A 24,116-nucleotide genomic window follows, 5' to 3' on the forward strand; every position below is an offset into this window, starting at 1 on the left:
TATATATATCCAGATATATATATCCAGATAGTATAACAACTATGTATTTATAAAGTCTTTGGAGAAAGACAAGCAGTATGGAAACATACTGAGTTTTCTACTTGTTGGATTCTGCTCACATTTCTGAAGGAATTCTTTGCCATAACCTGCTTTTTAAACATAGTTTATGAGCCACAATAGGTTAGGTCCTAAGCTAGGAGAATTAGCTCAAACCAATCATGGACATCTATTTTGACTGCTTTATTGCAGTGAACTAATTGGCATGCATGATCCTATCAGTGTACTGCAAAATACACTGGTCAGCCATAACATTAAAACCACCTGCCTAATATCATGTAGGTCCCCCTTGCGCTGCCAAAACAGATCCGATGTGTCAAGGCATGGTCTTCACAAGACTTCCGAACATGTCCTGTGGTATCTGGCACCAATACATTAGAAGCCAATTATTCCAGTCCTGCAAGGTGGGGCCTCCTTGGACTTGAATTGATGTTGCTGCAATTTGGAGGCCAACACTTTTGAACTCTTTGCCATGTTCCTCAACTATTCCTGAACATTTTTTGCTCTTTTGCAGAGTGAAGTATACTGCAGAAAGAGGCCATTTTAATCAGGGAATACCTTTGTCATAAAGAGGTGTACTCGGTCTGCAACAATCTCTAGGTAGGTCGTATATATGTCAACGTAACATCCACCTGAATGCCAGAACCCAACATACCTCTTCCCATTGTACTGCCATCTCTTCCCCAGGTAAATGATGCACATACACCTGGCCATCCAACTGATCTAAAATAAAATGTGATTCATCTGACCAGGCAACCTTCTTCCATTGCTCCATGGTCCTATTCTGATGCTCACGTCCCCATTGAAGGTGCTTTTGGCTGTGGACAAACTGCGATGCACTCTGTGTTCTGACACCTTTCTATCATGGAGAGCATTATGTTTTTCAGTAATTTGAACTATAATAGCTCTTCTGTGTGATCAGACCAGACGAGCTAGCCTTCGCTCCTCATGTGCCTCAATGAGCTTTGGGGTCCCATGCTCACCAGTTGTCCTTTCTTGCACCACTTCTGGTAGATACTAACCACTGCATTACAGGAACACCCAACAAGATTTGACATTTTGAAGATGCTCTCTGTGACGAAGTGCCCTTCGCCACTTTGTCCTGGAGAGGCCTGCTTGCCTGCCTCCTCCCCTGCGACTATGGTCCTGGACTATATTATACGTTAAAAACTATATCTGGGCTTAATGAATTTTCATTGTGCTGTCTGTGGCTCTTTAAATGGGCTGTACAGAGACTATGGACACATAAAATATGTTTAAATGCCTTGTTGGGATTCGGTAGTAAAACCGTTCGGATGATTCTATACGAATCCTTTGTGTACCGAATAGATGGCCGCCATTTCTGGACTTACACGTGTTCGCGGCCATCTTGCGTACGAACAGCGGTGTTTGCCTGTGAACGCATGGAACTAAAATCGGAAGCGCAAACAGGCGAATACCGCTAAGACCTCCAGACATCCAGAACTTCGTACGGAAACTACCGAACGACCGGCCGTTCGGTAGTTATACTTAACTTAGTATGGGGATTCTAGCGATCACGGAGATGCGAATGGATGGCAAGAATTTCGTATCTTTTGTTCATGCGAACGGAGACCGACCGCAAGGCCAAAACTCATGGAACTATTTTCGGCTAGTTGGTCTGTGCGGTCGGTCAAAACTTTGGAACTCTGTATCTCCCGAACTATTCATCCGAATGGGCTGATTTTTGGACATATTGTTCCCCTGAACAAGGGCTATCTGGGGATACCAGATTTAAAGCTGTACCCCCTGTTTTTTGGGTACATCCAGAACTTGGGTAAAATAATGTACGTTTTAATTATGTTATGTGTTTATCTGAGGGGAGGAGACGTGGGGGTGTTACCATGCCTGTGATTGGTCAATTTCATCCTCCCCCTGGGAGTGTCCTGTGTGTACCCTTTCCTAATAAAAAGCAGGCTGGGTGTTCCAGTCCTCAGTTCTTCTTGACCCTTCAAAACGTAGCCTTGTCTCGTTATTGGAGGTAATTGCTGTATCACACTGGGGATTGCTATGCTCTGCATATTCCCCTGAGCTTTCAATCACTTAGCTCTTTTAAGAGCTTGTTCCTGTTACGCTCTCCTGGAGGAGAGGTCTTCCCCACACGGTCCTGGAGGACAGAAGCCGATCCAGGGTGGAAGGAAGACGGCGCGGCTCCAGTTAAGCTACGGCGGTTGTGGAGCCTGCGGTGGTTGTGGTGTCGTCTGCAGTGCTTGGAGTCCTCTGAGAGCGCTAGGAGCATCCATCAACGGAGGGTACTCGATCGGAGTACACGGAGCTCCGTTACACTCTCACTCAGCCTTCTTGCCATCACTATTTGTCCCTTGACAAAGTCACTCAGATATTGCCCATTTTTCCTGCCTCCAACACATGAAATCCAAGGACTGACTATACACTTGCTGCCTAATTATCTTAGCCCATGATAGGTGCTATTGTAAGAATATAATTAATGTTATTCACTTCACCTGTCAATGGTTGTAGCTGATCAGTGTATTATGTATATGGTTTTTTTTTTTTTTTATATTATGTATATATTTTGCAGCACACTGATTAGCCCATTTTTAGACTGCCTGTATAAAGACATGCCACTGTTCGATTGACAACCTTTCATTTCTATACCTTGTAGAACTTTATTGCAAAGTCAAATTGCTTGTACTAATTAATCTCTACCTAACCATTAAAGAGAACTGTCAATTCACAGGATTTTTATTATTAAGTTTAAATATTTCCTATATTTAACAATTAGGTATTTGTGAGATGTGAAAAAATAAATAAAATGAAATGTTGAAATCCACACATCTTTATCCTACAACTGGGTGCCTCCATCTTAGCTCCATGTCAATCATTGTAATAAATTCTGTCCTTTGCACCTGGCAGTCAGCATAGAGAAACCATAAATAGATGAGGGCAAATGAAACAATGTTTCTACTTCCCTTCCTCATTTGCATCATGTGCCCTGACTGTGCCTGGACTGAACTGGATGCCAAATGCTAAATCTTAAAGGACCACTATAGGCACCCAGACCACTTCAGCTTAATGAGGTGGTCTGGGTGCCTGGTCCAGCTAGGGTTAACCCTTTTTTTTTTTTATAAACATAGCAGTTTCAGAGAAACTGCTATGTTTATAAATGGGTTAATCCAGCCTCTAGCGGCTGTCTCATTGACAGCCGCTAGAGGGCTTCCGTGCTTCTCACAAAATCACAGTGAGAAGACGCCAGCGTCCATAGGAAAGCATTGATAATGCTTTCCTTAGGACTGTCTGAATGCGCGCGCAGCTCTTGCCGCGCATGCGCTTTCAGCCAAAGAGAAGGAGAGGAAGCGGAGAGGAGGAGGAGAGCTCCCTGCCCGGTGCTGGAAAAAGAGGTACGTTTAACCCCCTTCCTCTCCATCCAGCCTGGCGGGAGGGGGGCCCTGAGGGTGGGGGCACCCTCAGGACACTATAGTACCAGGAAAACCTGCCCAAGAAAAGAGAGCATATCATGAAAATACCTAACACATTTGTCAATGTTTTATTTAATGATGTGACAGTTCCCATTTAGGACAAAGTCAAACTAAACTTTGACCCAACTCGGCTACTTTAAATCTCTCTGTATGTGATTAGATCACATTCTCTCATTTTACTTTCATATTGAAAAACAAAATTATTAAAACTTTATTGCAAAGTAGGATCTCAATAATATTTAGTAACACAGTATATTTGTAAGAAGATAAGAATTCTGTGCTATAAAATATTTATTGTTGGCATAGACTGTGGAAAACTGCAAACCTAACACTCTATGTGGCAATTTGCTCTTTGATAAAACTTCATAAAACCCTCGTTGTTATAGATGGCTAATTTCTAGAATGGATGCAGATGTTTTTTTTCTTTTCTTGCCTTGTCCATAATTAATTGATACAATCTCTGTAATACCCAGGCATTATGTGTATTGCTGTTGTCTCTACTATTTGTGATTTATATTATATCAGCATTTTATTCTTTAGTACAAAATTTAGGTGAGCAAACCATCTGTCTCCTACAGACTTCTGAAAATGTAGTGTTCGAGAAATGCATCACAACTTTAATACACTTAAAACATCTGAAACATTTTAACATCAATTCTAGTCAGGGTATAATTGTATTCTACATGTCTCATTTTAAGCCTGTAATTTCTACGGGCATTGCACAAGACGGCTCGCATCACGTGTGCTGCTTTAAGGTATCTATTGACCCCTGGACAAGAAAATGTAAGTGAAGTAGACATGTGCACGGAAAAATAAATTGGTTTGCCCAAATTAATTTGTCCCAATTTCTTTTTTCACTTCAGGTGATGTTTCGGTTCAGAGAAATTGTGTCCATGCGATTGTTCCAGGAAAAGTTATTTGGACGAACCGCAGTACTTAAATATAGATTTTTCACCGGTCCTTCTCTTTTTACCATCTATTTTTAATCCTACTTGCCAATTACTCAAAATTTAAATGAATGTTTGAAACCAAATGCACAAGTCTAAAGTGAAGTAGGAGGGGAAGCATATGAAAAATGCTTCCTCCCATATTAACTTTAAATGAAAAAAAACTTTTAATTTTAACACAATACATTGGAAGGCTTTCACACTAGGAGAATCAATTCAAGTTTAATGCATTCAATGTGGATTTGGCCTCATTAACATGCTGTATTTTTTGCATGCTCAAATCTTTATAGTTATCTTTATAGTAATTGCACAAAAAAAATGTTTTGCAGCATACTGCATCATAAGCCGGCCTCCTTAGCCACACCTCCTAATGTCAGAAATAATACTTCCTTAAATGTATGTACACAGCTCAGCCACCGACAGTACTGAATGATCTAAACCCAAAAAACTGAATTTTTTTTTTTAAAATCATCAGTAAAAACTATACTGCTAGACCCGACAATCAGGGAATAGGTGTCCGAGGAACTCAATACATATTTTACGCTCAACACGACGGAGGACCAACTCGCGACCACGATCTGGGAGGCGCATAAAAGCGTCATCCGGGGCACACTAATGCACATCGCCTCCAAAAAGAGAAGGGAATCACAGCGACACATGACCGACCTTGTGGACCGCATATCTACACTCGAGACACAACATAAGAGATCACACCTCGAGTCGACATACGCAGAATTACTGGAAGCTCGGAGACAGCTACAGACACAAATGACGACCCGTCACTATCGTTCATTGCAACGCTCGAAGGCCTTCTTTTACCAACATGCTAACAAAGGAGGGAGGCTACTGGCCAGGATGCTTAAAGGTCCACAGGGACTAGCCCAGGTCAACAGAATACGGCAAGCTGATTTATACAACTACACAATTCCCGGATAAGATCGCCTCGGAATTTCGGACGTTCTACTCCTCACTGTATAACATCCCGCAACCGACACAGCCACATGAGATAGCGGATAGAAACGAAAAAATGCAGCACTATATTGAAACCTATGTAGGATTGAGATTGCAACGAGGGGAATCGGAGGACTTGGAGATACCGATTACAGAGGCGGAGGTAGCAGGAGCGATCAAAGAAGCTAAAACAGGTCGAGCACCAGGTCCGGACGGCTTCACCCTAGACTATTATAAGAAATTCCAACACATCTTAATCCCAAAACTCGCTAATGCATTCAACGCTCTCATCGGAGACGCTCAATTCCACCAGGAATCATTGGCAGCTACCATCCCGGTTCTCCCGAAGCCGGGGAAGGATCCCGAACTCTGCAGCAGCTATAGACCGATCTCCCTACTCAATGTAGATATAGACCAAGATACTGTCCACCAGGATCGGAGGCCTACTGCCGACATTGGTCCACCCAGACCAGACAGGCTTCATACCCAGACGTGAGGACAGAGATAGCACTCTAAGGGTCCAATCCATCCAACATCTGGCGAGACGTTCAAATGATAACCTCCTATTGCTCTCCACGGATGCTGAGAAAGCATTCGACCGGGTAAACTGGTCGTTCCTTACGGCTACGCTGCGAGAGATGGGCTTTGGGGAGAACATAATGAAGTGGATAGGAGCGCTTTATCATTGCCCAAGCGCCAAAGTAAGAGTGAACGGTGCACTCACCGAACCCTTTCAGATCCGGAACGGGACGCGGCAGGGATGCCCGCTCTCTCCCATGCTCTTCGCCCTCACCCTTGAACCGTTCCTGGAAGCTGTGCGCAGATCAGATGAGATCCTCGGATTTCCCAACAAGGACGTTACCCACAAAGTGGCGGCGTATGCGGACAATCTTTTATTCATTATCAACAATCCCGAGACCACCCTACCTCACTTGATGTTGGCATTTGAATCCTACGGGGAGATATCGGGATTTAAACTGAATATACCTAAATGCGAGGTACTTAACATTTTGGCCTCTCCGGCGCAGGTCAACGCACTGAAGCGCCAATTCCCGTTCAGATGGTGCCCGAACCACATGCAATACCTGGGCTTCGCCCTTAATAGGGATCTGGGAGACATGTACCGGACGAACTTCCTACCCTTGCTACAAAGAATAAGCCGGGATTTATAGACGTGGTCGTACCCATATATTTCATGGTTCGGCCGCATAGCTATCCTGAAAATTAATATACTGCCCCGGATCCTATACCTCTTCCAAACGATACCTCTGGCCCTACCGACGGCGTACTTTCAATCGCTCCGGACCGCTATGATACGATTTGTGTGGAGCGGAGGACAGGCGAGACTCAGACATGAGATCCTATGCCTGCCACGAGCGTGGGGTGGAACAGCACTCCCGGACCTTCGCAAATACCATCATGCCACAGTGCTACAACGGGTCTTGGAATGGCATGCTCATCCAGCACACAAACAATGGATTGAACTGGATAAGAACCACATGGGGTCGTCACTTCTCACTACGGTATGGAACTCGAAGAGACCTCCGACGTCGCCCCATGACTGCCCCTCCACAGTGGCACAAACACTAAAAACATGGGACAACATCAGAAGACTACCGCAACGCCTCCAACGCCTCCAACTACCGCAACGTCTCCAACGCCGAGCCCGCTGATACAGCTGTCATATAACCCACACATAGGAGGTGGACTACCACCGACATCCTGGAGTATCCTGGGAGGGGAAGAATCCCTCTCCATCCATAAATTGCTGAATAACACAGGCATAATACCATTACGGGAATTGATAGACAATGACCAACCGTCCGCAATGCAAATCTTCCGCTACACACAAATTACACACTTTTACCAAACCTTACCACACAGAGAATCCCTACATAGAGACCTGACGTGGTTTGAGACACTCTGTGACCGAAGGACCAACCTAGCCAAATCCACGTACCTCATTTACCAGCATCTCCTTACAGGCCATCTGGAGAACGCGGACACCTTTCGCCGACGCTGGGAACGCATCCTGGGTACATCATTCACCGCGACTCAATGGGAAAAGATCCTGGTCCTGCACCACAAATGCTCCTCTAGCTCCGGCTATCAGGAAACCAATTATAAGCTCCTATCGTTCTGGTACAGAACGCCCGACAGCCTACACAGGATCTTTCCGGCGGTACCCGACACATGCTGGAGATGCGGGGAGGGACGCGGAACGATCCTACATATCTGGTGGGAATGCCCACGCATCACGCCATTCTGGGACGAGATCAAACGGTGAACGGAGGAAATACTGGGGTCGGACGGTAGATTCGATAGAGAGGCGGCTCTACTACACTCTACACCAGACACCATTGGGGTGTATAGTCCGACACCTGTTGAACGCCACCAAGGCTCTGATCCCATTGCACTGGAAGCAAGATGTAACCCCGATGATTGGTCTATGGGTGGAAAGGGTGGAGGAGATATACAGGGCGGAATCGATCCACGCTTCATTGATAGGTATGGAGGAGAAGCATGTCGAGAGGTGGCGGCCGTGGCTGTCTTACGTGGCGGGGCGGGGTGGGGGGGATGGGCCGGGGCGTGGCCCGTGAGGGGTGCCCCTCTACACCTCCCCCCTCATCCATCTGCGCCCCTGGGCGAGTGGCACTTCATTACACGGAACACCTTGGTCCCGAATCTACCATGGGCACGACGAGGGTGCTCCTCTAGATTCCCCCCTTCCCCTTTTTTTTTTTTCCCTTCTTCTCTCTCTCTTTCCTCCTCTCTCTCTTCCATATCCCCTTCTGTTATTGTGCTCTCCTTTCTACACCACTGGCTCTCTTTCCCTGACCCCACGCAATAATCTGTCCCCATTGCCCGTGCACACTAGTCTCAACAACAGTCTACTAGGAGGGTATGGTGGCCTGGGGCCTCAGGTGCTATGCGGATGCTCCGCTAAATCATCGCTGCCCTCTACTACAGACTGAACCTACAGATTTTACCGCCCGCACGACAAAACAGGGCCCGCGTGAGGCAATGGGACCCAATAGAAACCCACTATTCCTCAATAATATATAGGACGACGAGTCCCCTCTCCGATTTATATCTTCAGGTCAGCCTTACCACAGATGTTATAATAGCCCCTATCCGCTTCAAAGATACTCCTTGGCTGTACACGGCCATTATGATGACTGGCGTATCTTGACCATACACTACACAGTCACTACCTGGCTCACACAGAGTTGATAAACCTACCCCTTCGCAACCGATTATAAGATACAGATGTTTGCATATTTACTACATGTACCGTAACAAAGTTAACAATGTTGCTACTGTACTACCTTCTAATTGTTAATATTGTTTTGGTGTTCATTTCTTTATATTTATATGGCTGCTCCCGCTGTTGCGAGACCTGCGTGTCTCCTATTTTACTATCCTATCGCATTGTTATACATTTCCGGTGACACAAATTTAAATTATTGTAACACATCAACTCCTGAAGGCAATAGAAAATATTGACGTTAAAAACTAAAAGGGAGAATGTCCATGAAAGCATAATGAATATATTGTTTCTCTTTGCATACTGTGACAGATTATTATAATGAATCTGCTTGAACTAATGTTTGATTTTACACCCCACTGAAGGAATGCAATCATTTAGAAATGGTGATGTAAATGTCGATCTTTGTCATTGCATTTTTTTCACTGTCTCTGCACAATATATGAAATGGCAGAGTGTTTGAAAAACCGCAACTAATTAATCTAAATCTACATCTGGGAAACTTGGAAAACATGTTTTTTTTTATTGTTTAATTACTTTGTTAAACTCTTAAAAATCTCCATCCGACGAAATAAACCAATTGAATGTATTAAAAAAAAAAAAAGTGTTATTTTGCAACATATTTTTTTCTTTGAACCAGTAACGACAAAGAATTCAGCACAGTGATGTTATTGTAATAAAGAGGTACAATAAAATGCTTAACCCCCAACTTGTTTAGTCTAACAGCAATTAAACAGTGTCTTATTAAAATCTCAGAACACATAACTGTGACATGAAACGTACAAACACATCCCACAGATTCTCAATGCCAAGAGAAAAGTGACACTGGGATTTGGCAGCAAATCAAATTTTGGCTGTAGCCACAAATAGTAAGGGGGTTAAGTATAAGAGCAATTTGACGGCACCATTCAACTGGCTTGTGTGGTGATTGGTTTTCCAAGAGAGCTTTGCCTGACAAATATTTGATCACTATTGGTAATTCCCAGAATGAATTGATGAAAGAATACCTGGATTACTAATCAGCCACATTAGGGAACTGTTTAGGCAGTGTTAGTGTCATTAATTATAACTGTAGCAAGTCATATTTCAAGGTTGCATAAAATTACTCAATTTCAAAGGAAAATATGTGGATTTAGTTTCTTGAATTGTACAGACTGTGCTTAGCTGTAATTGAATTAAGACCATTATGCCACAACCTTAAGGCAATGTGATTGGCTGGAACAAACCCGCCGATCTCACTGGATTTACAGCTGTTACACCAGGTGCGTTGCTACGTCCCAGAAACACCTGGTGCTTGAGCACAAGGCAAAACTTGATAGCTTCTACGCTAACACAGAGGTAGGAAAGGGACGTGATATATTCTGGTTAGATTTGCACAATCAGATCGGCTGAATTCAGTATCTTCGAAAAACCATTCAGACGTATACCTGAGTAAATGACTAGCACACTGACCAAACATTCAGAATTCAGCCTATAACACCAAAAAATATACAATTGATGGTTAATTTACATATTTATATATTTCATGAATATATATATATATAATATACCTCAATATATAAATAAAGAATTTGTTTACTGCTCCTCCTGTCTTTCCCTTTATCGGATCCTTTTTCTCATTTCATCTGTGAACCAAATCACAGGAAAATGCTGCTGTCCGAGTACTGTGAAATATATTATATTATGTATATATTTTCCAGTACACTGATTATCCTATTTTTACACCATTTTGGTTCATTTGATTCATTTCTGAACCATGTTTTCGTTACCAAAATTCTGCCGAGCCGAACCGTCAGATGGGCAAAATGTGAACATCTCGAAAATGTTCTATTTTCCCTAAAAATGCTTAGTCTGAACCGACTTTTCTGACTTTGCTCAAGTCTATTTACAGGCAAGATGTGCAAGAAGGGTATTTCATTATTGAGCTCTTTAGTTCTAAGGGAGTGGGTTTCATTAACTCTAAAGAAAGTGGCCCAACTGATGCCATAGGTTTTGACATTACACAGGATTATTTTATGGGAAATTGGCAAAATACATAACACAGGATCAGACACCCCCCTAGCACTATATGATAGGGGGCAGCTGATACTGATGGACTGGGCAGCCTACCGCAATATTTTAGGGAGTGGTGGCACGACTGACACCACAATCTGGACCTTTCACAACGTTTTATGAGTGTTTTGCACTTTTGATACAGGGCTGGTTTTGTGCAATCCTGTATTAGAGGAGGTTTGAAACTCACAATGATTTTCCTTATTTCCAAGTATGGTTACAGAGCACCTTTACACATTTTTCACCAAATGCACAGTTGTTAATGCAATTTAGCGTCAATCTGTTGTTTGATAAATATCTAAATCTCATACTATTCCACCACAACTCGACAGCTATTACTTGTATTTTACTAAAACCAGTGTGTTCACATGGGGTTTAAAAGATCTGTTCTAATCACAGACACAGACACAGGCTCTGTACGTTACTCCCCAAGATTGTGCTCGTTCCCAGGATAGCTATTTGAAAAAGCTACAATGTCTATTATTTCTGGATTGCTAGCACCAATTATAAACCAACTCAAACAGGATTTCAGCCCTTAGACTTGTACTCTTAACGTCCACAGTGTTTTATAAGAAAGCAAACTTGTAAAACTCCTAAAATATCTCAGGACTTACAGAGAGCCCCTTGCTTTCTATAGCATACTGTCTGCACATTTTCGGAATAATATTTGATTCTAGTTCAGTGGGGTTGATTTCATTGGCTAACAGAGAGTCTATTCTAAAAATTCCTCAACAGGATTTGTCTTTATGGTAAAATAGAAGAGTAATAAAAATAGAGTAGGTTTCACAGGAGAGCTTTTAAATGGACTTTGCTCGTTTAGAAGTTAGGATTCTGTGATAGAATACCAAGAGGAAAACAAGCTACATTCAACATTCTGAGCAGTATCTTAGCAAGTTCACCGTTCGCCTCCCTAATTACATATATACTGTAAATACAAATATATATACACGCACAAAGCCATATTTTACTTGTTTACTGTTTTATATTGTTAGGATCTAAAGGATTACTACAACCATAATAACAGTGCTTTCCTAAAAACATGTTTTTGTCAGAGTAACCCTTGCTGCGCTGGTCAACCATCTGAAAATGTAAAAAATTAAATCACTAAAATTCACCTACTTTCCACCTCAAGGGCCAAGTTTTTCCTTGACTGATCTGACTCAGCTCATAACGCTCCTCTTTGCCAAAGTAGGATGGACGTCAGTGAGGAAAAGCAAAGGGCGACTCAGAGGGGGTTGGGGCATGTCGCCATGAGATGTCTGTCTGCCTCTAGCTGTGCATGCTGGTGTAATGTGCTACATTTTCCCCTGGAACTCTTGTCTGGGCTGTCTAATAAAGCCCCAATGACTCGGCCAGAGGTGTAGTTACACACCCAGCAGTAGAGGGGTTAAACGTTGTATGTGCAGCGTTACATAGAAAAATTCTTACCATACAGAATCCAGGCACCATGACAATTTAAACTCAGTGAAGTAGGCATGGTGCTTGGAGTAACACATGACTGCATAGATAATAACAGAGTCTTGTGACTAGAACATCAATAAATTGCAAAGATTGCACCATGCACTCTATACATTCAAACCAAGTGCAGCTAATATGTGTGGGAACATATAAATAAATAATATAAATAATATAAACCCACCAGGGTGCAGGGCCGAACCGCAGAGCTGAGCGGCAGCAACTCTTAACAGCTCCTGCAAACAGCACCTAAAAAAGCTAGCTAAGCCTACTGAAATGGTACCTAAAAGTCAGATAAGGCCCACCAAGCGATGGGGGAAATCGGGACAAACAAAATGATGCATTTCCAGCGACAACCGACCCGACCTACGCCATACACACCAATGAGACCTACTGGCTTGGCGGGTGCGGGAGAGGCGGCCGCTCTCCTGCTGCCGGGACCAGAGGGAAACCAGACTCAGAGCCCTCATCCCCTCCCCCCTTGGACCGGCGGGGGATATCCCAGTCCAACCCCACAAAATCAACCGGCCACACAAGGCCCAAGCGACAGGACCACGAAGTCAAGAGGCTGCGAGCTAGGCCTGCAAAATGGCGCTCGGCCCACACTCCACTGCCATGTACTCGATCAGGAGGGAAGCTGAGCTCCGGTACGAGTGCATATTCAGGGCAGTATGGAAGAAGCTGGAGGCTCTACTGTGGTCCCCGCAAAAGGAAGCCTCACCTGGTGGTACGCTGCAGAGACCGAAACGTGAAGGCAAAGAGAAGGATGGGACAATCCTGACTCTCAAAATGGACACTAGCAAGAAAGGCCCAACTACACCCAAATGGAGAAAGGCTGCGACTAAACTCAGACCGCACAAAGCCCATAAAGCTAAGGGGACTTCCACGGCACAACAGCCCCGCCGAAATGCAGCAACCCAAAGCGGATTCAAACTGGCAGAAACCACTACACTGCCACATCGAACCGGCAATGGGCAACGACCGCACCAATCAGCCATATTCACAGCCAGGACCCCAAGATACTCACCGGGTGAACATGTGACCCGCACTGCCTCTCCTCTGCACATCAGGAATGCCGAACAAGAGTCTCAAGCACAGGGCGCGGGTCAGTACTCCCACACATGCTTGTACACTTGCTTTACTGAGCAGCCCCTCCCCCCCCCAGGAGACTCACTTCGGCTGGCAGGACTGTCATTCTTCACTGCCCACCAAAACCCCTTGAAAAGCCTAGGACTGCTTATTACCACATAACATACAGATGGCCTCCTGGGGTATTCCACACCATTTGCCCTAGCTCAAGGCCCAAACCTGCTCACATACATCGAGCAGTTGACCTAACTAATTAACTCTCTTCTCTCTTGCATGAGGCGACTCTTGCTAACGTTGTGGAATGTTACATGGTTAACTTTACATAACCCTATAACGCTAGCGCAGATAGCATACAATGTACACAGACTCATGTCACGCTACTGTTACACACTTTAGCACATATTTCATTGACCAGCTTGTTTATAATAGGAATGTGCATTTCAGACTAAATCATTTACGTTAATCGAGAACCTGTACTGCTGCAATTTTGATCTCTCTAACCTAAAAAATGTGCCTGACTATCGATTACCACAACCTGCATTGCAAATGTTTATTACCATATCATGATGTCGCTGTTGTGGCACACCAAGGCTTACTGTTACTTTTGTGCACAAAAAAAATATAAACCCACCAAGAAAAACTAACCATAACCTAACCCACATGGTGCATCTAACGTGTGTGGGAGCCTGGAGTGTCCCTTTAATAATATAAACCCACCCAGTATAACTAACTGTAACCTAACCTACACAGTGCATCTAACGTGTGGGAGCCTGGAGTGTCTCTTTAATAATATAAACCCACCCGGTATAACTAACTGTAACCTAACCTACACAGTGCATCTAACGTGTGGGAGCCTGGAGTGTCCCTTTAATAATATAAACCCACCCAGTATAACTAACTGTAACCTAACCTACACAGTGCATCTAACGTGTGGGAGCCTGGAGTGTCCCTTTAATAATATAAACCCACCCAGTATAACTAACTGTAACCTAACCTTCACAGTGCACCTAACGTATGTGGGAGCCTGGAGTGTCCCTTTAATAATATAAACCCACCCAGTATAACTGTAATATAGCCTACACAGTGCATATAACGTGTGTGAAAGCCTGGAGTGTCCCTTTAATAATATAAGCCCACCCAGTATAACTAACTGTAACCTAACCTACACAGTGCACCTAATGTGTGTGGGAGCCTGGAGTGCCCCTTTAATAATATAAACCCACCCAGTATAACTAACTGTAACCTAACCTACACAGTGCACCTAACGTGTGTGGGAGCATGGAGTGTCCCTTTAAAAATATAAACCCACCCAGTATAACTAACTGTAACCTAACCTTCACAGTGCACCTAACGTGTGTGGGAGCCTGCAGTGTCCCTTTAATAATATAAACCCACCCAGTATAACTAACTGTAACCTAAACTACACAGTGCACCTAACGTGTGTGGGAGCCTGGAGTGTCCCTTTAAAAATAAAAACCCACCCAGTATAACTAACTGTAACCTAACCTACACAGTGCACCTAACGTGTGTGGGAGCCTGGAGTGCCCCTTTAATTATATAAACCCACCCAGTATAACTAACTGTAACCTAACCTACACATAATGCATCTAACGTGTGTGGGAGCCTGGAGTGTCCCTTTAATTATATAAACCCACCCAGTATAACTAACTGTAACCTAACCTACACATAATGCATCTAACGTGTGTGGGAGCCTGGAGTGTCTCATTAATAATATAAACCCACCCAGTATAAATAACTGTAACCTAACCTACACAGTGCACCTAACATGTGTGGGAGCCTGGAGTGTTCCTTTAATAATATAAACCCACCCAGTATAACTGTAACCTAACCTACACAGTGCACCCAACGTGTGTGGGAGCCTGGAGTGTCCCTTCAATAATATAAACCCACCCAGTATAACTAACTGTAAACTAACCTACACAGTGCATCTAACGTGTGTGGGAGCCTGGAGAGTCCCTTTAATAATATAAACCCACCCAGTATAACTAACTGTAACCTAACCTACACAGTGCACCTAACGTGTGTGGGAGCCTGGAGTGCCCCTTTAATTATATAAACCCACCCAGTATAACTAACTGTAACCTAACCTACACATAATGCATCTAACGTGTGTGGGAGCCTGGAGTGTCCATTTAATTATATAAACCCACCCAGTATAACTAACTGTAACCTAACCTACACATAATGCATCTGACGTGTGTGGGAGCCTGGAGTGTCCCTTTAATAATATAAAACCACCCAGTATAACTAACTGTAACCTAACCTACACAGTGCACCTAATGTATGTGGGAGCCTGGAGTGTTCCTTTAATAATATAAACCCACCCAGTATAACTGTAACCTAACCTACACAGTGCATCTAACGTGTGTGGGAGCCTGGAGTGTCTCTTTAATAATATAAAACCACCCAGTATAAATAACTGTAACCTAACCTACACAGTGCACCTAACGTGTGTGGGAGCCTGGAGTGTCCCTTTAATAATATAAACCCACCCAGTATAACTGTAACCTAATCTACACAGTGCACCTAACGTGTGTGGGAGCCTGGAGTGTCCCTTTAATAATATAAACCCACCCAGTATAACTAACTGTAAACTAACCTACACAGTGCATCTAACGTGTGTGGGAGCCTGGAGAGTCCCTTTAATAATATAAACCCACCCACTATAACTAACTGTAACCTAAGCTACACAGTGCACCTAACGTGTGTGGGAGCCTGGAATGCCCCTTTAATTATATAAACCCACCCAGTATAACTAACTGTAACCTAACCTACACATAATGCATCTAACGTGTGTGGGAGCCTGGAGTGTCCCTTTAATTATATAAACCCACCCAGTATAACTAACTGTAACCTAACCTACACAGTGCACCTAACGTATGTGGGATCCTGGAGTGTTCCTTTAATAATATAAACCCACCCAGTATAACTGTAACCTAACCTACACAGTGCATCTATTGTGTGTGGGAGCCTGGAGTGTCTCTTTATTAATATAAACCCACCCAGTATAAGTAACTGTAACCTAACCTACACAGTGCACCTAACGTGTGTGGGAGCCTGGAGTGTCCCTTTAATAATATAAACCCACCCAGTATAAGTAACTGTAACCTAACCTACACAGTGCATCTAACGTGTGTGGGAGCCTGGAGTGTCCCTTTAATAATATAAACCCATCCAGTATAACTGTAACCTAACCTACACAGTGCACCTAACGTGTGTGGGAGCCTGGAGTGTCCCTTTAATAATATAAACTCACCCAGTATAACTAACTGTAACCTAACCTACACACTGCACCTAACATGTGTGGGAGCCTGGAGTGTCTCTTTAATAAGGGACATCTGTTTGTAGATTAATGGGATTTATTTCTAAATACATTTTTAGATGTTTTGTACAAAATGTTCTCCAAATAAAAGGCCTAAAGTGTTATGTTTAATGATTTGTGTGTGTAACGAGATTATACCCCAACACGCAGGATCCAACTAAACAGAAGACAACACAGAGGGAAGATACGTCTACCGGTCCTTAGAGTGGCCAGACTCGATGTATATAGGAGAAGTACAGAGTCAGGAATGATCCGAGGTCAAGGGCACAGAGAGACAGCGTAAACTAGGACTAGCCGGGATCTGGTACACAGTAAACAGCAAGCCGGCAAACAGAACAGATAAGGATAAAAAGATAACGTAGTCAGAAAACAAAGCCAAGATCAATACAAAGGAACACAACTGAACACCACAAACGCTAAAGGGAACTGTAGCAGAAACCATGATAGGGCAAGGAACAAAGGGAAAGAAGTAAGTATATATAGCCAAACATCTATTATGATTGGTCCCTGTCATATCCACCCCAAAAGGTAATTGTATGGGGAGTGTGGCATGACAGGGACCAATGGGAGACCTTTTCTAATTAGGCTCCCACTGTCCCTTTAAGAGCGCGCCCGAGACTCGCGGCGCGCTCTTAGTGTCAGGCGGGATACGTGACCGCTTCTCGCGGTCACTGCCCGCCCTCCATTTCCAGCCGTCGGATGAGCCGCTCGCGGCTCGTGCAGCAGCTGAGCCGCGCGCGGCTTGAATAGAGGACCCCGGCCAGCACCCGGAAGGGTAAGTACCGCTACAGTACCCCCCCCCCCCCTGAGGACACACCCTCCGGGCGGGGAGGGCCAGGCCTGGCAGGAAAACAAGAATGGAAGGAACACTCCAGGCGAGGAGCGTGAACAGCATCAGCGGAAATCCAACTGTGCTCCTCAGGCCCATAGCCCTTCCAATGTACAAGGTATTGAAGTCGACCCCTAAGGAAACGAGAGTCAAGAACGGCAGATACTTCAAATTCCACATGACCCTCCACAGAGACAGGAGGGGGAGAAGGAGTATGCCGTGTAAAGCGGTTGCGTACGTAATGCTTCAACAGGGAAGTATGAAAGACATTAGGAATACGCAGATTCTTAGGAAGACTCAAGGCATACGAGACAGGATTAACCTTATGCAAAATACGATAAGGGCCAATAAAGCGGGGAGCCAATTTCATTGAAGGCACCCGGAGACGAATATTTTGCGTGGAAAGCAAAACCCTGTCCCCCACGACATAAGAAGGAGCCGCCCTGCGATGCTTGTCAGCCTGCAACTTCTGGCGAGCAGCGGAATCCACCAAAGAACGCTGAACCTGCTCCCAAGTATTACGTAAACCAGCTAAATGCTCATCCAGAACTGGCATCCCCTGTGAGGAGAAAGCAGCCGGAAGAACAACGGGATGCTGGCCATAAACAACGTAAAAAGGACTTTTGCCGGAAGAATCATGAGTAGTGTTATTCCGAGCAAATTCAGCCCAAGGAAGGAGGTCAGACCAATTATTCTGATGGTGGGACACAAAACAACGAAGGTATTGCTCCAGAGATTGATTGGCACGTTCAGCAGCTCCATTAGATTGGGGGTGGTATGCGGAAGAAAATGAGAGTGTAATACCCATTTCTGAACAAAAGGCTTTCCAAAACCTGGAAATAAACTGGCTACCCCTATCAGACACAATAGATATGGGAATGCCATGCAACCGAAACACCTCTCTAGCAAAGATAAGTGGCAGTTCCCTAGACGTGGGCAACTTGCGAAGAGACACAAAGTGGGCCATCTTGGAAAACCGATCAACTATCATTAGGATAACAGTGTTACCATTCGAAGGAGGTAATTCCACAATAAAATCCATGGACAGGTTAGACCAAGGCCTCTCGGGGACGGGTAACGGATGCAACAGCCCACAAGGAACCCTACGAGAAGATTTCATACAGGCACAAGTGGTACAGGCACCTATATAGTCAGTGACATCCTTGCGCAAGGAATCCCACCAGAAATACCGAGAAATAGCCGACACCGTTTTGGAAATACCAGGGTGTCCAGCAGTCTTAGTGTCATGATATAACGACAGAATATCACGTCTCTCGGGAACATGAACGAATAGTTTATCAGTAGGCCTCTCGCTAGGAGCCATTCTTTGTTTCGCTTGTATGGCCTGCAAGAGGGACGAGGAAATAGACATAATAGTAGTAGCTCTTATCCTTTCTGGGGGAATGACGGGAGTAACATCAATCGCCTGTTTGTCAGCAGTTTCGAACTGTGTGGACAGAGCGTCCGCTTTAGTGTGGCGATCACCCGGCCTATACGTGATAATATAATTGAAGTGGGACAAAAACAGAAGACAACCACCTAGCCTGCCTAGAAGACAATCTTTTAGCCTCACTAAGGTAGGATAGGTTCTTGTGATCCGTTAATATGAGGATAGGATCCTTGGTTCCTTCTAGCAAATGCCTCCATTCTTTAACCCCTTAAGGACCAAACTTCTGGAATAAAAGGGAATCATGACGTGTCAGACATGTCATGTGTCCTTAAGGGGTTAAGTACTAATATAATAGCAAGGAGTTCGCGATTACCCACATCATAATTCTTTTGCACTTTGGACATCTGTTTGGAAAAGAAGCCACAGGGATGCAATGGCTTTTCACGCGACTCTCTTTGGGATAAGACAGCACCTACCCCGATACCGGAAGCATCAACCTCAAGAATATAGGGCAGTGAGGGGACAGGATGCTGTAAGATAGGTGCAGAGGCAAACGTAGTTTTAAGAAATTCAAAAGCCTGAAGTGCCTCGGAAGACCAGACACGAGTATTGCCTTCCTTTTTTGTCATACGGGTAATAGGTGCTACAATAGACGAAAAACCTTTGATAAAACGTCTATAATAATTAGAGAAACCAAGAAAACTCTGAATAGCTTTCAGACCTTGTGGTAGAGGCCATTCTATGACAGCAGCAAGCTTCTGGGGATCCATACGAAAACCTTTAGCAGAAATCAAATACCCCAAAAACTGGACTTCTGATTGGTCAAATAGACATTTTTCCAGTTTACAATAAAGACCATTAGCAAGAAGGGTCTTCAGAACTGTCGTAACATGTCTGTGATGAGTGTGTAAGTCTGTAGAATATATTAATATTTCATCCAAGTACACAATTACAAATGTGTGAATAAAGTCTCTTAAGACGTCATTAATAAATTCTTGAAATACTGCTGGGGCATTGCAAAGCCCAAATGGCATAACAGTATACTCATAATGGCCTGATCTAGTGTTGAATGCTGTCTTTCATTCGTGGTCTTTCTTGATACGTATTAAATTGTATGCACCTCTAAGATCCAGTTTGGTGAATACCGTAGCATGTTTGAGCCTGTCAAACAATTCCGTGATTAATGGTATAGGGTATGCATTTTTGATGGTGATTTTATTTAGACCTCTATAGTTGATACACGGTCTTAAATCACCTTCTTTCTTCGATACAAAGAAGAACCCCGCTCCAGCCGGAGAAGAGGATCTCCTAATAAATCCCTTGTCTAGTGATTCCTTAATATATTCCTCCATGACATGGTTTTCTTGAACCGATAAAGGGTACACCCTGCCCTTTGGAGGTATAGTGCCAGGCAATAAGTCAATAGCACAATCGTAGGGTCTGTGAGGCGGTAATTTGTCAGCTTCCCTTTTATCGAAGACAGTCTTTAGAAATAAGTACTGAGAGGGTATAGCCGTAGACAAAGGAGGAGTGGTAGGAACATTAATGGAATTCAAAGGTGTGACTTCAATAGTACAAGACTCGTGGCAGGCTTCGCTCCATGATTTTATTTGCCCTGTTTCCCAGTCAAAAATGGGATTGTGAGCACGTAACCATGGGTACCCTAACACTAAGTGTGAAGAGGGAGAGGTGATGACCAGGAAACGAATGGTTTCAAAGTGTAAAACCCCTGTGTACATGTGTAACGGTACAGTCTCATGAGTTACAACTGGCGAACTTAATGGTCTACCATCTATGGCCTCAACGGCCAAGGGTATCACAAAACCAGAGTCTAAAAAAAATTTCAGCTGCCCTGGAGTCAACCAGAGCGTATATGTGTTCAGCTATACAACTCTCTCCCATATGTAAAGCAACAGGGAGAAGCAAATGGTTAGGAGGCAATTTAGGAGACTTAGATATCACACCCAAGGCCAGTCCCCTATAAGGTCTTAGGTGCGAGAGTTTTCCAGAAGCAAAGGACATTCCTTTACCATATGGTCTCTCCTACCACAGTATAGGCAGAGTCCGTCCCTTCTCCTATGTAATTTCTCAGTATCAGAGAGTTTGGCAACCCCTAATTGCATGGGTTCCTCATCAGATACTTTAACACTCTCCGGTATATTAACTCTGGGGTTAATAGGTGTAACAAAACGTCTATTCCTGTTCTTATTATAGAGCCTGTCACGAATCCTATTATCTATATCAATGAGGTAGTCAATAAGGTCCTCTAATGCAATAGGAAGCTCCTTAGCTGCTACCTCATCCAAAATCGTGTCTGATAAACCTTCCATGAAGGCAGTAGTTAACCCATTGTTGGTCCAATCTACCTGTGAAGCAAGGGTACGAAACTGAATAGCATAGTCAGCCACAGAACTAGAACCCTGTTTAATTCTCATTAATGCTCTTGCGGCATTTTTTTGCCTTTTCGTTGTATCAAAGGTTCTACGAAAAGCCGTAAGAAAACTGTTGAAATCATGCACCATAGGTCCATTAGCTTCCCAAATAGGATTTGCCCACTCAAGTGCTTTATCGGTAAGTTGGTGCATAAGGAACCCAACTTTAGACCTCTCTGTGGGAAATGAATGTGGATACATCTCAAAGTGGAATTATATTTGATTAATGAACCCTCTGCATGTCTTAGAGTCCCCTCCATACCTAGGAGGAGGTGTTAAATGGGCCGAAGTATTAGGCAAAGTAGATACTTCAGGAAGAAGGGGTGTAGGAGGGTTAGGTGTGGTTGCTGGAATGGTTCTAGATAAGAGCGTCTGGAGAGCCTGGGCTATCTGATCCATACGGTGATCCTGCTCTACAAATCTAGCCTCATGGGATGCCATCTGTTGAGCTAAATCTGCGAGGTCCATGGCCCTATCGTAATGTAACGAGATTATACCCCAACACGCAGGATCCAACTAAACAGAAGACAACACAGAGGGAAGATACGTCTACCGGTCCTTAGAGTGGCCGGACTCGACGTATATAGGAGAAGTACAGAGTCAGGAACGATCCGAGGTCAAGGGCACAGAGAGACAGCGTAAACTAGGACTAGCCGGGGTCTGGTACACAGTAAACAGCAAGCCGGCAAACAGAACAGATAAGGATAAAGAGTAAACGAAGTCAGAATACAAAGCCAAGGTCAAAACGAAGAAACACAACTGAACACCACAAGCGCTAAAGGGAACTGTAGCAGAAACCACGATAGGGCAAGGAACAAAGGGAAAGAGGTAAGTATATATAGCCAAACATCTATTATGATTGGTCCCTGTCATATCCACACCCCCAAAAGGTAATTGTATGGTGAGTGTGGCATGACAGGGACCAATGGGAGACCTTTTCTAATTAGGCTCCCACTGTCCCTTTAAGAGCGCGCCCGAGACTCGCGGCGCGCTCTTAGTGTTAGGCGGGACACGTGACCGCTTCTCGCGGTCACTGCCCGCCCTCCATTTCCAGCCGTCGGATGAGCCGCGCGCGGCTCATGCAGCAGCTGAGCCACGCGCGGCTTGAATAGAGGACCCCGGCCGGCACCCGGAAGGGTAAGTACCGCTACAGTGTGCGAGAGTAGATCAATCAGTCCAAAGTTCTACAGTTCAACAACTTTATTCACTGGTTGTTTAATAATTACTGGACTATGTAATTTCATTAACATATGTTTTTATTTATTTATTTATTTATTTAAATTTTCACTTCTTTGTATCATCGTGTCTTGTTTGTCTTGAAAGTTCTCTCAAAGAGACTTTGCCTGTATTGAGTTTTATTCATATAGTTTTGTAGAATTATCTTAACCAATTTTTTTCTCAACAAGTTTTACCTTTGATTATTCATTGCAAAGCCCAACAAGCACCATTTACCTTGTTCTTGGGTCCAGTACTGTTTCTTAAACTGCAGTGGAACTCATTTCTTGGCAAATACTTCATTATCTCCCTCTGCATCTCTGCAGATTTACTGTAAATACCAAATAACAGCCCGTGTCCTTCTCCTCCACTCTGCATTATGGAAGCACCTAGGGAGAGGAGTAAAATTAAGTCTCTGGACAAACAGGCAGAACAAAGCTGGCATGGATAGGATGTTTGCCTTGCTATAAATATATAGGAAGCTGGGAAGAATATCGATAAGATAAGGTATATTGTACAATCTCTACATTTTATTGTAAACAAATGTTAATTCATGTATCCATGATTTTACGTATTCTCGGACAACAATCTACATGTGAAACTGTTATGTATCCATCTCTTATGTGCTTGCTATATGCTTGCTATGCTATATTTTTAAACTTGCTAGTGAAGAAGTTCAACAGATAGTTTATGTATAAGAGATACACATTATTCCACTAGATATTCATACTTTATTTAGTAAGTATAGAAAATGACTGATCTCTGTATATGTGTGGTTGTGGATGCGTGACGTCATACGGTGTGATGTTGGCCGAAGCAGATCTAGACCTTTCCTGCACACTAATGCTACACATTGTGTGTGGCAGATCATCATTTTCTGCAATTATTTTTATTTTGCTGATATTTTTTTAATTTAATGCTGTTGTCTGTTTATTGTGCAGTCTCAGCTTGTAGTGACTGCATGCCTGCCCTTCCCTTTTATAGCAATAACAGGTGGATGTGTAGGCTTTGCAGGAAACCAGTGAAAGGACATCACACTGGATTGTCTATTACTGACAGCATTGGGGACAGCCAACGCAGGTTCCAAGACACATGACCAAAAAATGCACGATTTTATTTAAAAAAATCCAACTGACCCTCTTAATAGCATGTAGTGTGAGAACATTCCAAGAGCAACAATCAATGCTATATATGCTACTGACCTTGCAGACATGAAGGCTTTCTGTCTGCCTAGAATGCCGCTGGTTATTAGACTTGGGCACATCACGACATTTCAGTTCTGCCAAATAATTTTTTCCAAAGATAGTACATTTTTCAGGGTATTCAACATTTTATAGTTATACATTTAGCAGTACACTGGTAGTAGCATTTTTTTCTGCCATTTGGTTCTAAGGTCAAATTAGAAAAAGTAAACAATAGTGGAAAAACCAGATGGAGCAGTCATTTTTTAAAATATTTTTATATATTAAATATTTATTAAATATACACTATATAGATTTATCCAATTTTTCCTCTATTTGCCAATCAATCATCTCTTTTTCTTTTAAATTTAGAATATTTCCACCACCACCAAATATATTCAGCATTGAATGTTTCTGTTAGTTCATGATTCGGCTAGATTTTGTCTCGGAAT

General features: G+C 43.5%; 1 long non-coding RNA gene across 1 annotated transcript in view; it reads right to left on the bottom strand.

The window, feature by feature from the left end:
* The window catches only part of LOC134570618 (uncharacterized), a 35,018-nt gene extending 12,150 nt beyond the window's left edge, over window positions 1-22,868 (bottom strand). The window contains exon 1 of the long non-coding RNA XR_010085157.1: window positions 22,721-22,868. This is a non-coding gene — a long non-coding RNA (uncharacterized LOC134570618). The remainder of the gene's footprint in view (window positions 1-22,720) is intronic.
* Between the last annotated feature and the right edge of the window lie 1,248 nt (window positions 22,869-24,116).

This window comes from Pelobates fuscus, chromosome 8, assembly GCF_036172605.1.
Source record: "Pelobates fuscus isolate aPelFus1 chromosome 8, aPelFus1.pri, whole genome shotgun sequence".
Taxonomy (NCBI): Eukaryota; Metazoa; Chordata; class Amphibia; order Anura; family Pelobatidae; genus Pelobates; species Pelobates fuscus.